The sequence below is a fragment of the Lucilia cuprina genome, chromosome 4 (assembly GCF_022045245.1).
Source record: "Lucilia cuprina isolate Lc7/37 chromosome 4, ASM2204524v1, whole genome shotgun sequence".
In the NCBI taxonomy this organism is placed as follows: Eukaryota; Metazoa; Arthropoda; class Insecta; order Diptera; family Calliphoridae; genus Lucilia; species Lucilia cuprina.
In genome coordinates, this window is record NC_060952.1 from 73,414,366 (window position 1) to 73,429,157 (window position 14,792).

The window sequence follows — 14,792 nt, forward strand, 5'->3', positions numbered from 1 at the left end:
AGTCTATAGTCTAGTCTATAGTCTAGTCTATAGTCTAGTCTATAGTCTAGTCTATAGTCTAGTCTATAGTCTAGTCTATAGTCTAGTCTATTCTATATTCTAGTCTATAGTCTAGTCTATAGTCTAGTCTATAGTCTGGTCTATAGTCTAGTCTATAGTCTAGTGTGTAGTCTTATCTATAGCCTAGTCTATAGTCTAGCCTATAGTCATATGCCCATATGCAAGTCAAAGTTTTAGTCTATAGTCTTGTCTAATCTTTTTGATAATTTGTTTTTAGCAACACACCTCTAATTTTATAACACCCACTGTAGAAAAAGCACACAAAATTTACAATAAAAATAAAAAACACTAAACTAACAACAAAAAATAGCAACAGAAAAACATTGTATCTCAACCGGCAAAACGCGTAACAACACTACTACACACTCTAAATCAAATGACAGCCAAATTGTTTTTTATATATTTTTTATAATTCATACTACAAAAAAACGAAATATACTCTTTTTTAGACAAAATGCAAATATATACCCACACCGTTACATATACATTGCTCCCAAACGTTCACTCTCTCGGTATATTTTGTCTAAAAAAGCATAAAAACTGGGGTTGCTCCACTGTTTGGATCAGTCCATATTTGCTTTTGTTTTTCATTTCATGACTCTCACTCTCAATTTCTAAGCATAACTTAAAAAAAATAAAATGTTTTGTTTTATATTAAAGTTTGAATTTGTTCAGACTAATACCATTGAAGATGTACTCACACCTACCAACGTTTGCAGAAAGAGTCAATCAGCTTTAAGATTGTGTTTTTTAAGCCAAGATCATGCTTTGCGGCTTTGTAACACGTGAGCTTGTGAATATAACACGATCGTTGTTTTGACGAAAAAAAGCTCTGATTTCAAATGGCAACAATATGAGAGGGAGATTAAATGCAGTAAATGTTATTATAAAGCTGCAGGGTTGGAAATTGTCGAATTTTAACAGAGTTAGGTTTACTTGTGTAAAGCTGAAACTAAACTTGCTTGTATACATTTATGGGTTCTCCTTGGCCGGATTTTGAAATAAAAAAAATAAATGGTAGCACCTCTTGATCATACATTATGATGTGTGAAAGGATTTCTTCTCTTGCGATTTCGTAGACAGTCGGAATCTGAAAGTTTATCGTTGCATTGCTGTTGACTAGAGGTTGGTAGTTAGTTAGTTAATTAGTTAGTTAGTTAATTAGTTAATTAGTTAGTTAGTTACTTAGTTAGTTAGTTAGTTAATTAGTTAATTAGTTAGTTAATTAGTTAGTTAGTTAGTTAGTTAGTTAGTTAGTTAGTTAGTTAGTTAGTTAGTTAGTTAGTTAGTTAGTTACTTAGTTAGTTAGTTAGTTATATATTTATAAAAACTTTTCTTAAAAGCTCAAAATTCGGGAAAAAAATTTTAAAACCAATGCTTCCTCTGCACAGATTTAATAATGTTGTATTCCCAACTCAAGTTATTTAAAGAGATTAACGTTTAAGCTCGGTTTAATTTAACTCATTTTGAAAATAAATTCAAACAGTTTCAATATTCTCTAAACTTTCAATTGCTTCTCTATCAGTTCAGTTCTTACTCTCTAATACGAATTCTAATTCTCTGTTCAACTAACAATAGAGATCACTTACGATCTGTGCTCTTCTTTTTTAACATAAAACTCAGCTTCAGTTTTAAATTCTGAACTACTAAAATAATTATTCTGAAAGATTTTATGCTGCTACAATAGAGATTCGCTGCTGAACTTCTACAAGCAAACAAATGAATTCTATTTTTGTATATTTTTTTTAATAAAATAAAAAAACACTGCAAATTTGTTTTACTTTATTATCTCTAATTGTGTGTATTTAAGTGTTTTTTGGCTTTAATTGTTTTATGTCATAATAGACGTCATAATAAATGATAGAATTACGATGACTATTAAACGTTTACTTTCTTTCCAGCCGATAGCTCACATGAAAATGACAAAAAATGAAGAGTAGGAAGAAGGCAACTAACTGAACTGAGATAACAAAGTAAGTGTTGTGATAAGCAGCAGCAGCAGCAGTAGTATTAGTTGTAGCGCCAGCATGCAATGATGATTTTGCTGTTAATTAGGTTTATGTACTAAAAGTGTTACGAAATTAAGATAATTTCTTTTGTTTTATCTTGATTACATTTCTTATCAGCCCCCAACTTCACCAACCAACCAAACAACAACTTTCTTTCATTTACCTCTAACCCAACTAAATTCGAGCAAAGATCGTGTTAATGTTGCAGTGCGTGCGTGCTGATTTCCGCTGATATTTCTCGATCTTCAGTTATTTTCAACTTTTTTTGTTGACAATTTTTTCAGCACAACAAAGTAAACGATCATGTGTTTGCTTAGAACAAAAAGCGTCATGGGAGAAATGAAAACAACAATATTTATTTGCTTTAATTTTCTTCGTATTCATATGAGCAGCAGCAGCAGCAACAACAGCAGTTAAAATTTAGAATCGCATGTTCTGATCCGTTTAACTGTGTTTTTATTATAAATGCAAATAACTGGAAATTTTGAGAATAATAAATATCTATCGGTGGTTCGGGGAATTTATTTTTTTCTTCTCCAAATAAGATAAAATGCAGTTGAATGATTGGAAAACAGTTTAATTAATTCTTGTAAATTTAAGATTATGTGTAAATTTAAAGTTTTGTTTAATTAAAGTACTTAATGCGAAAATTACGTTTATAGAAAATATCTATTCTTAAGAGAATTTATACACTATTATCTACTATTTACGTACATTTTGTTGCATTTCTCTAGATATTAGACAATTTAGTTCTCAACTGGATGTTTGTAGCAATATCCCAGGTTGCCCTTGAAGTCGTGCAAAAAAATAAGGTGTAACAATAGAAAATATTACAAATTTAATATTTTTTTTTAAATTGGAAGTGCTTGCCCACTATTCTACCTCTAATAGTTTCTCGGATATACGAATTTTTGTCTTTAATTCATGTGGAAGGTCCACACCTCCTATCACCTATTTCCGCCACAAATTGTTCATATCAAATATATATATTTAAGATATGAAATCTCAGAACTCCTCTAAATACCTTGGTTTCTCGAATGTTCTGCTGTAACCACTTGGAAAATATCAGAAATTCTGTAGAGAATTTTGTGGAGGCATCGTATAGTGCACTGTATGATTAGTATGTAGTTCTTGGTAGTTATTGACCTCTGGTAAGTTAGTGGTAAGTGTTCTAATCTAATAGGCCAGAGCTCGTAGGTTTCGGTTTCACTTGAGTCACTGGTAAAGTAGCGCAAAACAGAATACGATAGAGGCATATGTAGGTTTCATAAATCCATTTTTACAATCTACTTAACTAATTGGGCAGTTAAGAAAATGTATATTCTTTAATTAGTTGAGAGTATAAAAACAAACCTGTAAGTTTTATAGTTCCAGAAGAAAATACAAATCTTATATCCACCTTAAAGTATACCAATTGGCTCAGAATCACTTTCTGAGTCGAGTAAGATATGGCCGTCTGTGTGTCTGTGTGCCTATGTAAACCTTGTGCGCACTCTACAGGTCGCAATTTTCAAGATAATTTCATCTTCTTTTGGTCCAAGTTCCATTGAAAATGTGTTAAATCGATACATTTTTTATACCCTCCGAATAGGGCCAACAACAATAAAAGTTGCAAAACTTAATTTTATAGAACTTATAGACACGATATTAGCGATTTTTGTAATGATCGGGCCTTATCCCATACGAACTGCCCTTCAGGAAATGACTGTAATCAAACTACAGGAAATTTTAAAGATAATTGAATGAAATTCGGTACATGACCTTCTATTGTCCCAGGGACGAAACCTATTGAAAATGGTTAAGATCGGTCCATTATTTCACGAAGCCCCCATACAACTGTACCTCCGAATAGGGCTTGTAAACATTGTAATCGAACTACAGGTCGCAATTTTAGAGATAATTCAATGAAATTTTGCACATGATCTTCTATTACACCGTAGACGAAGCGTATTGAAAATGATTAACATCGGTCCATTATTTTGCCTATCCCCATACGATTGAAACCCCGAATAGAGCATGTAAACCTTGTAATCAAACTACAGGTCGCAATTTTGGAGATAATTCAATGAAATTTGATCTTTTATGGTACTGTAGACAAAGCCTATTGAAAATAGTTAACATCGGTCCATTATTTCAAATAGGCTCCATAGAACTGAACCCGCCAAATAGGACTCTTAAGTTCACAATTATGTTTAATATTCAAAACAAAAAGCTGCAAATCCAAGTTCTATACTAGTCTTGATGACTCTGATGAACTTTATAATTATAGGGCCTCATTTGACCCTAGCCCCTCTAAAAAGCCCCCATCCACAGTTCTATTAAACAGTAAATGGCTTTAGTATATCTGAGGCAAGCTACAGTTCAACTTAAATGCTTTATTATTAAAACTAAATCACATTTATTCGTATACAGGTGTAGGGTATTATATGGTCGGCCTCGCCCGTCTATAACTTCTTACTTGCTATTATTTATTTTTGTATTTCATAGTTTATTTTGCCTTCTTCTTCCTTAGAATTCACAGCAAAATATTAAACATATGAATTTTGTTCATAGAAAGTATGAATTGCATGGCAACTCTAAATGTAAATAACAAAAGAATTCATTCTTCCAAATTGAGATTTGAATCTACACCCTTTCTTTTGACGTACCATTAAAGTAATTAATGGAAGAATCACTTTATTATTTTAAAATATTCAAATATGATCTATAATCTTAAAATTAATATGTTTTAAATATATTATTTTCCTTGTAAAGTTAAAAGAGGTGTGCCCTTCTTTTAGACGAATTCTATTAAAATTTACATTAATATTTCATAATAATGACTATACATTTTAATACAATTGTGATCTTCCAGTAAAAGCCCATAAATTAACAAAAAAAACAAAAACTCTAGAAAAGAATTTAATTACACTTAACAGTCGTTATTTAATCAATTAATTAAAATAGATGATTTAATAAAACATTAAATTTTTTGTTTTTTTTCGGGGGTTCATTCGGCTAGAAAAGTCATAAAATTGAATTAATTATCACTTACCAAGACTGGAGGGTGGTGTGATAATTAAAAGGTATTAAAGGAAATAAATGAAGCGTGAAAATTATAAACAAATACGAAAACTGAAACAAATAAAGACACAATTTAAAACCAACAAATTTTGAAAGATCAAGATCTTTTAACAATATTTTTAAAGTAATCCTCTTTTAAATATCGAATTTTCACACCACCCACGAACATATTTTTTTTCAAAACTCACAACATATGTATGTACATTTATACGAATTACATACAATTTAAAATCTAATGTGGAAAATAGTCGCCTATCATCGTCATTCATAAAGGCCCGTTAAAGTTGTTTAGAAAACAAATAAGGAGAATTAGACACAATTTGTGAACGATTATGTTAAAACACTCAAATACCACGCCCAAAAAAAACGAAATTATTCCAAATTAAAAATTCATTAATTTACACAAAAAGCGCTAAATGCTAAAAATATTCGCAATTGTAATTAAAGCATATAAAGTGTTATTCGTTCTATTGTCATTAGTACGAGTGAATTGAATTTTAATAATTCACTTTTGTTACGGTCGCTTGTCGTTTCCTTTAAATTAATTATTTTGTTAAATAGTTATAGACACAAATTATTATCAAATACACGTGGGAGCGTTTATGTCTTGAAAACTTCTTGGTGACATTTTTTTTGTGAAATTCTTTTTTTTTTTTTGTAAAATTCTCAAGGGTAATTTATTTAAGTATTCAAAACAGAACTTTTAAAAAGACATTAACTTCATAAATAGTAACATAATAATTTTGCAAAAATAAATTTCCTTAGGTTAACTATGAATAAAAAGTGTACCCGAGGTGCTTCGCTACCCCCTTAAATCAATATATGTAAATAAAAATCTAAATTTAATATTTTTTGCTAATTTCAGCTTTAACAGATTCCCAGATATACGAATTTTTGTTTTTAATTCATATGTTAGGTACCAAGCCCCTATTTAAATAATCCAAATTTATTACCAATGATCGGTCACATGAATGTCAATTTTTCTTATTAATTTTTTTTGGGAGTAACCATATTCCTTAACTGTAGTTCAACAATTTATTTTTTAAGTGTTTTCCATGGAAATTCTTAAAAATTTACCAATCACAAAACTGACAAATTATTATCCTTAATTCATATGTATGGTGGGTTTAGGTGTCTAGGATCCTCTTATTAAAACCCGCCCAGTTTTGTCCTAAATATTCACATCGATGTTAATAATCTTTCTGCAAAATATCAATAAACTAACTCCAATAGTTTCCCAGATAAACGAAATTCAGTATGTAATTCACATGGGAGGTGCCATATTTGCTAGTCCACCAATGTTTGTCTTCATATGGGAGCTGCAACGTTCACTGCACTTAAAGTATTCGTTTTGTCCATATTCGATGAATATGAGAAATTCTTATACTCTCTCTCTCTCTCTGTCTCTAAATAACTAACTAACTAACTAACTAAGTAACTAACTAACTACCTAACGAACTAACTAACTAAATAACTAACTAACTAACTAACTAAATAACTAACTAATTAACTAACCAACTAACTAACTAACTATCTAACTAACTAACTAACTAACTAACTAACTAACTAACTAACTATCTATCTATCTATCTATCTATCTATCTATCTATCTATCTATCTATCTATCTATCTATCTATCTATCTATCTATCTATCTATCTATCTATCTATCTATCTATCTATCTATCTATCTATCTATCTATCTATCTATCTATCTATCTATCTATCTATCTATCTATCTATCTATCTATCTATCTATCTAACTAACTAACTAACTAACTAACTAACTACCTAACTACCTAACTAACTAACAAACTAACTAACTTAAAATCACTACTTCAATAAGTACTTACAAAAAAGGTGTAAAAAGTTTAAAACTAAAAAATTATTACTCAGAATAAGAAACTGGTCTTCTTGCTCTTTCCCAGTAAAATATTTTCAAATTTTGGTAATGAGTATTGAAGGAAATGTAGTTATTTCATACATTACTTGGTAATGAGTTGTCATTATCAATAACATAAATTATTTTTTAAAAGATGTACGTAAGGAATTAGTTAATAAGGAATTAGTTAAAACCATTCCAGATAGAATGATAGAATTACTTCTTAATGGGGCATTGAATAAGAGAATAGACTAACAAACTTAAAAAGTAGCTGTAAAACCAGTTTTAAATCCGAAAATGTCAGGTAATGATATTTGTAACAAGTTATTTGTTCCTCATCTTTAATGGGCCAAAAACATCCTGGCGAGGCAAAAGGACTCAGATCCTACAGCCAACACAGAAGTGAGTAAGTCTTCTGCGGAGGCGCCTAAACAGCAGAGATCCGATGAAGAAACCGCTTCTTTGTCGAGTACTCAGCCGACGACTAAACGTTCCAAAAATGCACAAACCGTCGTCGTTAATAGGCCTTTCAGTGAGGTTGCCAAAAACATACTGGTAAGGACAGAAGCAACAGTGACGGTGCCATCTCCCAGGATAAATTGAGGATCATCTCTCAAGGTATTCTTGGGGTGTACTGGAAGACCCTTAAGGATAATCCTGTACCGCCCCTCAAAATGATGACGCTGGATGGTGTCCATAAAAAACTGTTTGTTCGAATGAACGCTCTGCGTTACTTTTCAAGCTGGCGATTGATTCCCTTGCGGAAGTGTGGCCAGGTGCTTTGTTGGACGTGGTCCCAGTAGGTGAGATCCCTCGAAGGCCGAGATCCGTTGCCTCCATCCCAACTGAGCCACACGACCCGGCGGAGATTTTGGCGTTCCTTCGGAGCGGAAACCCTCATTTATCTACCCATAATTGGAAGGTGGTGAAGGTGTCCGAACCGTGAGTGAGTGTGGAAGCAAAGTGTACTATGGTTTTGATAGTATCAGTCCGCATAGACGATAAACGCAACGTAGCCGCCTCTAGAGTTAAACAACAAAGAGGGAAGGAGTTTATTTTGGTCCAATAACCGTGGACCCACTATGGTAATGTTCGTAGACTGTTATTATTAGAGGCTACAAACTTCTATATACAAACTGATCGGGTAATATAAGAGCCTGTATTTTGGCTAAAATTCATTTAAATATCTTTATCATGTATGATTACAGCGTTGTGGCTTCAAATTCTGGCTCCTAAGCAGCTACATGGCGCACGGCCATGGCGACCAGCCTCTAAACCGCATGGACAGAAATATTGTGCGCGAAGTGGACAGGCGGCATATACCGGTGATTATGGGTTCAAACGCCAATGCGCACCACACGGTCTGGTGTAGCTCAGATGTTAGTTTAAGAGGTGAGTCTCTATTAGATTTTCTATTAGAATTAGTAATAAAGGTTCAGAACCAACTTTTGTCGTTGCGAACAGAAAAGAGGTTCTAGATATTACGGTTGTGCGTGCAAATCATAATGTTTTAGTTCAGGGTTGGAAGGTTTCAAAGGAGTGTTCCTTCTCTGATCATTGCTATGTTGAATTTGAAATATTAGTTTAGGCTAAGATTGTGAAACCATTTCTCAATAGGAGAAAGACAAAATAGAAGGTCCATAAGTCGACCTTGATTAATATTCTTCCTTCTGTACCGATTATCGAGAACATTAGGGACATTGAAGTAGCCGTAAATTAGATTTTAAGCTCTATTAGTGTTGCCACAAATAGGGCTTGCAAACCGTCAAAAGGTAATTTTAAGGGTAAATTCCCTGGATGGAACCCTGAAATTACAAAGTACAGTTCCCATTTAAAATTGTATATCACAAACGAAAGTATATATTGAAATATATAAAATGTTTTTGTAAATCGATTACAATTCAGGTGAGATGAAACGAATTCTCCTCGATGGATCGTACACAATTTATACTGATGTCTCTAAATCAAGGAATAGTGTGACTGGTGTCTTCTAAGTTTCTCAGGCAATTCTAATATCGATAGTTTTTTAATACTAATACAATTCTAATATCGATAGTTTTTTAATACTAGAAATGAATATAATCGGTAGTTCAGAAAACAAATTTAGAAAAAGATATTGGTTCACATGTCAAATTTTTTATATTTTTAAATATCAAAAACTTTAAAATTCTTTAAAATCATTCCCGCAAACAAAATCCCTCCTCCAACCATTTGATGGCAATGAAGAATTTTATTTTATAGCCAATTTGTCTGTCTGTACGTTTGCAATTTCTTCAACTCATTCACCATTAAAATTTTAATGTATCATTCAGTCATCCATCACACGCGCCAAACTTAAAAATTTCATTGTTTTTTTTTATTAAATTTGAAACGCGTGGATTGTATCATCCACATCAAACATTTTCTAATACGAAAAAAAATCTTAACAAAAAACTATAATGATATGAGTATTAAATACCAAAATTAGATTAAATGCTTAATAGAATAAAACAATGTTTTCTAATAGTTTTTTTTGCAAAGTTATATTTTTTCATCTTTTTATGATTAAAAGCATAACATTTCATTTAGAACAAAAATTAAGACAACAACAAAAATTAGACACATTAAAATTATAAAACGCTTAAAGTCAGTTCAAACGCGGAAAAAAGGCATCTCTGTTTAATATTAAAAATAATTTTTAATTACTTTAAAAAACAACAAATAGCAACAGAAAACAAAATTAGACAAACAAATAATAGAAATTTGCAAAAATAGAAACATATACGCTAAAAATAAGATAAAAAAAGATACTTTACATAAATAATAATATTTAATCCAACAGCATACAGTTGGTGCTTTGGTGTGAACGTAGTTAAGCTATGTTCACACTAAGAAGAATCTTTCTCAATTAAAAACCCTTAACAATTTATTATCTAAAATGTATTTTTTAAATAATTTTCAAAAAAACTTTTAAATCTTACAAATGGAACACCCACGGAGTTTACACCACAATAAGTAGTCATAGGAGTACATCATGATGCATCATTATTTCTAATAAACTTGTTTAACAAACAACAACTTCTTTCAACATAACACAACAAATGAACAGAAGACACACTCATAGCTAAATGCCTGTCTGACTGCTGCAACAAGTACCCAACATTCGCATACAGACGCACTTAATGTCATTAATTGCCTTCATATTCACATAAAATACAATTTTTATTATTTTCGGACAAACAGTCAAATAAATAATAGACAATCAGCCAGACAACTTGTTGCAGCTGATGCATCAGACATTACACCAACCGAATCGATCTGTGCTGTTGTAGTATTTTGCCATAGACTTTATTAAATAACAGCAGCCAAAATATTCGACCAGAGATGTACATCACGTCATGTGCAACAATGTTAAGAAATGCACTCACTCAAAGTCAGCGTTTTGAACAGTGTACAGTGGAACCAATTTGGAAAGTATTTATCAAATCCAACGGAATAAACAATTTCATTTTATACAATTATCAGTTACCGAACATTTTTAATCGAAATAGAGCAGATTGAACCAACATATTATATCGTTGTTAGGCATTGTATGGAAAAGCCATAGGTGGTTAGATCAAATACTACATACTAACTTAAAAAAAGCGTAATTAGATAAATTTCGTACCCTTGGACTAGACGATATAGCATATCACCAAATATTCTTAATCAGAATAGAAAGAATTTCACCAACAAAGCAAGTCTTCGTAAGACGTTATGTGAAAGTCTTCGTAAGACGTTATGTTAAAGAAGAGTAATTAGATCTATTCCGTTTTGAACAAAAATTTTAACTTTGGCCAAAGCTTTAAAAACATTGTGAATATTTCACCTATTAAAACGCATGTAAGATATGAGGCGGCGTACAAAACTAAACGACTCTTATAACTAGGAAGATGTATACCATGTTAAATCCGAAGAAATATGCCTAAGCCTCTATCGGTCCTGTTGTGCCATTTCATGTAACTAAAAATGTTTGTTGGTATCTTTTAATTTTCGGAAACTCAGTATCTAAGATGTAAATCCTAAGATTTATCGTGAAGAAAGTTATTTCCAGAATAATATCTCTCCCATGATACTTTGATCTAACTTCAACGAATGCCTGACAGTGGCAAAAAAACGTGTTTCAGAGTTTCCCTAACCACTCTACATGTTTTACATTCGTCTGCATCCGCACGTTCAATTTTGCATAGCTGTGCCAGTGATCCTTTGCGTCCACCCAGAATACGTACCATCATACTAACCACAGAATTCTTCATTTTGAGGAGATTTCTCATCCTGCTCTCATCAAGGTCACGCTAAAAGATCTTTGTAGTTATACACACCGTTTCTTTTTCCAAGAGGACTTATGGGATTCTCTTAGCCAAATTTTTAATTCTGATTTTTTTAAATCTCTTGTGCCGAATGGTTGTATTGCGATCGTTTTGCGTATCTGCCTGGTACAATTTAATATGGTCTTAGATTTAACATTATCGCCCTAATTGCCTTTGGATTTGGGAAAATATCTTAAAACCTGTAAGCGCCATATTTATTATAATTCAATTCACGCTTTTCGTTATTTCTGAGATAAAATCGAAAAAGGCTTTATCATGACGGCACTTATTCTGCGAAGGCTATTGCATAAATGGAGTTATTCCTATCATAGTGAGTTAGTTAATTAGTAAGATAGTTAGTAAATTAGTTAGTTAGTTAGTTAGTGAGTTAGTTAGTTAGTTAGTTAGTTAGTTAGTTAGTTAGTTAGTTAGTTAGTTAGTTAGTTAGTGAGTTAGTTAGTTATTTAGTCAGTTAGTTAGTTGGTTAGTAAGTTAGTTTGTAAGTTAGTTAGTTAGTTAGTTAGTTAGTTGGATATTTGGATAATAAATTAGTTAGTAAGTAAATGAGATTGTTAGTTAATTAGTTTGTTTGTTTTTGTCTTAATATTTCAACATATTTATTTAATTAGATCCCACTGTACTGCGTATACGTACACGCATACGACATGGATTTAATTGATGAGATTTCATAAAAACGTTGATGGGATTTAAATGGAAAAGTGAAAGTAATTTCGACAAAGGATTTCTTCATGACAAACTTTAATATGTCATTGTTTTGCAAAATTTCATAAAATTGATCCACTGTATGACAAAGACTGACAGTTTGTTATTTATTATGTTGACAGACGATTAAAACTATAATCTACATGGCAATAACCCAAGTGGAATAATTATGTAACAAGTATACAGAGCTAAATGTCGCCAAGGTATATCGGGAAATTGTTTATAAATTCACTTTTAAAACAGCAACCAAATAGGCAGGGGTCTTACGAAGATTACAAAAGTGACAGTCGGAAGTTTCACATCCTCTAAATTACATGTTAACCATATGACTTATTCTAAAAGAAATGTGGAAATAATATTGTATTGCAAAATATCCCCGTGTTTAAGTTATTCAGACAAACTCATTATTCTTCACATCAGATTTTATAGGATTTTAGACGCTCATTATTTACAAATCAAAATTCTATCAACACCTTTTTAATGGCGGATATAAAAGTACACTACACTACAAGGAATTTGGCAATTATTTGTCTACAGAATAGAAAAAAAGCACCAACTTTGAAATCAAAGGCGCCTCTTATAGTGTTTTGTATACAAAATATTAATTCGTTTTTAAAATCAGTGATAAATTGACAAGTTGCATGTCTCAGAAAACCCTGTAGTAAAAAATAAATAAACAACAAATTTTTATGTAGACGCCACAACGAACGGAACACAGCAATTCTGCTGCTGCATGCAAACGAACGAACATTAATCGCCAATTTATTTAATTTTATTTATTTATTTTTTTTTTTTTAGTTTTTACAACAATTGTTTGAATGACTAAACAAATGTTCATAGATTCTAAAAATGTTTCATTATTTCTAAATTAATTTTTTTTTATTGTTTCTATTTGCGATTTGTTTATTTTTTGATTTGAAATTTAAAATAATAAAAGTGCTACTGGCACACACCACTTGCAACAAGTTGTAGTATCACACATAGCCATTTGAACATTACGTCCGAATGTACATACATAGTAAGTAATAAATACTCACTCGGTCATTAGGAAGCAACAAAAAATAAACTGAAATTTCCACCGAAATTGTTTCATCCGATGAAAACATAAATTGAGAGAAAGAAAAAAAACGATCAATTTGTTTCAAACAAACAACTTTTTTTCCTTTAATTATTTTTGATCATAAAAAAGCACGTTTTAATATTGAAAAATTAGAAACAAACAAACAAAATTTTGTTTCTGAGAACTGAGGCGAATAATGATTTAATAATTTTCAAAAAATCAAACAAAATGCAAAAAATTAAATTAAATGATAAATTTCTTTTGATATTTCATTTTACAATTGAAAAATATGAAATATAAAAAAATAAATGAAATTGAATCATACTGGTACCTCCCTAAAAAAAACCACAAATAAATTAATAAACCAGCAAATGTTTAAGTAAATTTCAAAAAGTATTTAAATTTTTCGAATACCAAAATCAAAACTTATCATAAACTGAATTTTAAAAATATTTTTCAAACTTTAAACCAATCAAGCTGGTAAATACTTATTTAACTCCTTATTTGTAAGCGTGAGTAGTAAATACTTGTCTGCAGTGATACAAAGACCCGTTAAAATAATAAGTTATAATATATTCCATAAGTAATGAAAAGCGATTTCATTAGCTCCTGGAATATTAAGTAAAATTATAAAAATTTTTGAAATCAAAAACATTTGTTGGGTTTCACGAAGTATTTAATTATATCGCAATAATGATCCAAAACAGCAACAACAACAAAAACTCGTCCAGAAATTAAACAGATCCACAAAAATTAGTTTATGCAAGATTTCTCTCTAATACACTTTAAATCATCTTGAGATTTATGAAACATTAAAAGTGGAAACAACCGCAACATGATCAGTATCGGTAAAAAGCATCTGTATTGCCATCAAAAGCAACCGATATTGCAACAATAAAAGCCCATCAATCATAATTCTGTATTTTTTTATATATTTCTATTAATTTATCAATTTTCTATGGGAATAGAAAATTTAAATTGGAATATAATTGCAATATTGAAAAATTATTTATAAATAGTTTAAAATCTAAAAAAAAATTATGAGATTTTTTTATGCAGGAAGTAAGTAGATACCTATAGAGATCTGCGGAGTAAAAAGTAAATATAAAATTTAAAAATTTCTACAGAAAAATACACTATACTTTGGTTTATGGTCCATAAGGTATATCATTTCTTTCAACAGATTTCAAGTTAAAGCTTAAAACAAGAATTTGGATTTAGCTTAACATTTCATACTGTTAAAAAGGATTTAGCTGATCTCTACACGAACAAATTTCTGGAACCTGTAGATAACTGAAATAATAAGAACCCAGAAATTAACTTGGCAAATTTTACGTTGCAACCAAGAGTACAAAGAAGGTTTCGAAAGGTTTTGGTTATGAGTTATCTAGATAATGTAGTTATTTAATACATTACCCGGTAATGAGTGGTCGTTATCAATAACATTATTTAATTATTTTTTGAATGGGATTTGTAGCCAATTACCCAACGTTTGTGGTTCAAATCATAGTCGATAACAGTATTTTCTTGAAAAAAACGTCGATTAATACATTTATGTAAAAACTTTTCCAAGAACTACTATAATATAACTTGTTAATGGAGCACTGAGTAAGCGGAAAGACTGATAAATACAAATAAATTCTCTAGAGCCAGGTTTAAGCCCGGGAA